Source organism: Ornithorhynchus anatinus, chromosome 18 (genome assembly GCF_004115215.2).
Source record: "Ornithorhynchus anatinus isolate Pmale09 chromosome 18, mOrnAna1.pri.v4, whole genome shotgun sequence".
NCBI classification, from domain to species: domain Eukaryota; kingdom Metazoa; phylum Chordata; class Mammalia; order Monotremata; family Ornithorhynchidae; genus Ornithorhynchus; species Ornithorhynchus anatinus.
Genome location: NC_041745.1, coordinates 21,796,788 through 21,800,956, shown reverse-complemented (window position 1 = coordinate 21,800,956; position 4,169 = coordinate 21,796,788).

Below are 4,169 nucleotides of genomic sequence, written 5' to 3'. Positions count from 1 at the left end.
ACATCGTGTCTTCAGCTGTAGTAGCAAAATTCATCATCAATGAAGCAATCAAGATGTCTGTAACTCACTGAGATGCCTGCCACAGTTCATGACACAGGATTCATATTGCAGTCATGCAATGATATCACCAAATTCATGTTTTAAATCCCACTGGTATTTGATGATCAGTTGGGCAAGGTGGAGAATAGCAAAACACCAACTAATCAGAACTCTTACTATGTTCAAACACACACAGAAGCCTAGGGAAAAGAAAAAAAAAGAATCTATGGAGTCTGAGCAGCCTAATAATGCTTAATGTACTTTATCATCTGCTTCTTCCTCCACCCTGGTGTGCGCCTTCTAAATTATGAAGCTCAAGCACCAGAGGAAATCAGTGATATTAGAAATCACAATCTGAGGACAGAGAAGGGAAAGAAAAACTGGAAATATACATCTTTTATCTTTTTAAAAGAGATATAGGACATATTTCACTCAGACATTTGGGTAGAAGGAGCCTACCCTGTGGTATGAATAGGTGTGTATTTATATTCATAGAAAGAAGGATACAGAGACAGAACACTGCTCTTATGTATGTATCTGTAATTTATTTTGATGTTTGTTCCCCTATCCACACTGTAAACTCCTTGTGGGCAGGAAACATGCCTACTAACTGTTGTGTTCTCCCAAGGACTTAGTACAGTGCTCTGACACAGTAAAGATTCAATAAATGTCATTCTGATCCATTAGTGGGGAGGTTGTCTGAAGCAGATGAGGCTTGCCAACAAAGGCTCTTTCCCCTCACAGAGTGAGGGGTACTGAGATTGTCAGGTCAATTAAATAATTATCTCCCTTAACTGGCACTGCTGGGAGTTGGAACATTCTTCACCCGCAGCAGGACTGTTGAGGAAGATAGAGCTTTCTTCCTGTCTTTGAATGTGTCATTATCCTCAGCAAAAACTTGCAGATTCATGTCAGTTCCTAGGACAAATGTTGGCTTGAAATTCAGATTTGAACCATGGAGGGAAAAGAATGATATGAGCAGAGTCAATCAATTAATCAATCAGTGGAATTTACTGATTGATTACTGATTTGGTTTGAACAGAAGATTCTTCTCCTTTATGACTTCTTAAACTTCACCCAAGCCCCTCTCTGCCTTTGTTATCCCAGATTGAAGAGTCCTAATCTGGCAAGTTTTTCCTCTGCAGAAAGAGCTTCATTGTCTTGACCATACGGGCTCCCAACCTCTTGGCAAATCACCTGTCACACCTCCCCTATGCAGAAAGTTCCTCTGCCAGTAATACATTTCTATTTTCCTTTTTAGAGAGAACTGTTCAGTGCCATCCTTTCTAGAGTCAGCCATCAACAGTTAGCCCTATGTAATGACATTTTTGGAGAGTTCAAAAATTTCATGGAAGATATTAAATGTTCAAAACAAAAAAAAGTCAAGATACCCTTCACAATCACTACCTCCATGTTCAGAAAGGTCAGTGCAAATTGCCAATTAAAAGAATACATATTCCTAGAAGAAGAGTCCAATCACTCCCATTCTAAAGCCATACCTGGATGGTAACCATGAGAGTGAGGGAAATGGTTATGGATGGAGTGAGTGAGGGGAAAAATTTAAGAGCTGCTCAGAAAGAATAACTGTGACAAGGCTTGACAAACTCAGGGTGATTTTCAAATACTTGACACGCTCTCTCAAAGATATGGACATAAAACCTAAGTGAGTTTAGTGCCAAGTAATATCACTATATCCCCCCTGGATGAAATGCTTTGAAAAACTTCATGTAGAAATGTTCTGAATATTAATTTTCCCAGGGAGATACATAATGCTTAGTATACCAAATTATCTTAAAAGTGTTTTCTTGATGGAAAGATAGGGTCCCAACCATGAAGGAGAATCTTGTATTGTACTCTCTCAAACATTTAGCACTGTGTTCTTCATAGAGAAAGCACTCAATAAATAAATACCACTAATAGATTTAGTATAGATATATTGTACTTTATTGTTACATTGTACTCTCCCAAGCGCTTAGTACAGTGCTCTGCACAAAATAAGCGTTCAATAAATGTGACTGAATGAATAGCTCCATCTCGTGATGCAATCGATGGCAACAGCATAAACCACTTCCTTGCCCTCCTCACTCTTTTCTCATTTCAATTTGAGGAACAATCATTAATCTTGACCCTACTGAAATTCAGAGAAGGATTTGAGATTAAGGTTACAAACTAGAAAACTGCAGGCTGGATGCCATCTACCATGGATAGAGCCCTGCCCTACCCCATCACATATGTCCAATAATCCTTTGGATCACCATCAAACAGATCACCATCAAACACTTTAGAGCCTCGGTGGTCTTCACTGAGCATGGATGCTGCATAAGGCTGAATGAAACCCAAAGAGAAAGTTTTAATTGCTGGTTTTCCATCCTGTCAACCTGCTTCTCTACCCACAGGCTTGTAATCCCTTCCATCATACTGGTGCACTTGGTCGTTCAAGTAAAGGGGGTGCCTTTCATGGTTCATGGTACACAAAGTCTGTAGCTAGTCTGTAAATAAATATAAAGACTTGCCCTTCTTTTTCCTTGGACTTTCCTATCACTTGATAAATCTGCTTCTGCCATTTTCCTCCCTCTGAAAACCCTTACTGGATGCCTTAACTCTCTCTCTTGACCTCTGATTTTATTTAGCTCTCCCTCCTTAGGCCCTCCTTGTGCCCCTCCTCATTAGTCCTACTCATTCTTCTTTTCCTAAACCTTTCTACACTCCTCTGCATGGCTGTATACTATAAGTAGTTCTGTGCCCTTCTATATTGGCTTTTAACTTATATATCCACCAGGGTTACTTTAAAATTGAATTCCTGTAATTTCTCCTATATACTGATGTATAGGACTACCCATTCAGCTGTGGTTTCAGTCAGTCAATCATTGTTAATGAGCATTTACTGGGTACAGAGCACTGTGCTAAAAGCTTGGAAGAGTACAATATAGCAATATAAGAGATACATTCCTTGCCCAAAATGAATTTACAGTCCAGAGGATATATGTTCTATCTAGAGGTACCCCAGATTCTCAACAAATCCCTTTGGAAGTCCTTCACTTACACATCCCTAGAGGCACTTAGTACAGAACACTATACTAAGCAATTGGGAGAGTATGGTATAAAAGAATTGGTAGACATGTTCCCTGCCCACAGTGAGCTTACAGTCTATATTAACATGCAGTCTTCTTGAAGACAGAGAAGCAGCATGGCCAAGTAGAAAGAGAAAGGGCCCGAGGGCCAGGGAACCTCTTATCCTGGCTTTGCCAATTTCTTGCTGTGTGACCCTGGGAAAGTGATTTAGCTTCTCTCTCCCTCAGTTTCTTCACCTATAAAATAGGGATTAAATCCTACTCTCTCCTGTTTAGACAGTGAGCCTCACATGAGAGAGGGACTGTGTCATATAATACATTAACTAGTATATATTATAATCTCTCAAGTGCTTAATACTGTGCTCTGCCCACAGTAAACACTGAATGAATGCCACTGATGGATTGATCAAATTGTCCAACTCCACCCATATATTGACTTAAATTTGATCCAAAGCAGAGTTCTCTGCTCTTCCCTAACCACTGTTCCTTCAAGTATGGGAACAAACTCCCATCCAATGAAGGAGTTCCCAGACTTCATAATAATGATAATAATAATTTCTTAATCAAAATTTAAATCACAATTTTTCATCTCCCATGCCTTTCTGTGTCACTCTGACTTGCTCCCTTTGCTCTTCCCCCGGCCCCACCCCATAGGACTTATTTATATATCTGTAATTTTATTTATTTATGTTGGCCATTTATTTTTCATTCATTCATTCAATAGTATTTATTGAGCGCTTACTATGTGCAGAGCACTGTACTAAGTGCTTGGAATGTACAAATCGGTAACAGATACAGTCCCTGCCCTTTGACGGGCTTACAGTCTAATTGAGGGAGACAGACAGACAAGAACAATAGCAATAAATAGGATCAAGGGTATGAACAGCTCATTAAAACAATAGCAAATAAATAGAATCAAGGTGATGTACATCTCATTAACAAAATAAATAGGGTAATGAAAATATATAAAGTTGAGAGGACGAGTATGGTGCTGAGGGGATGAGAAAGAAGAGGGGGAGGAGCAGAGGGAAAGGGGGGAAAAGAGGGTTTAGCTGAGGG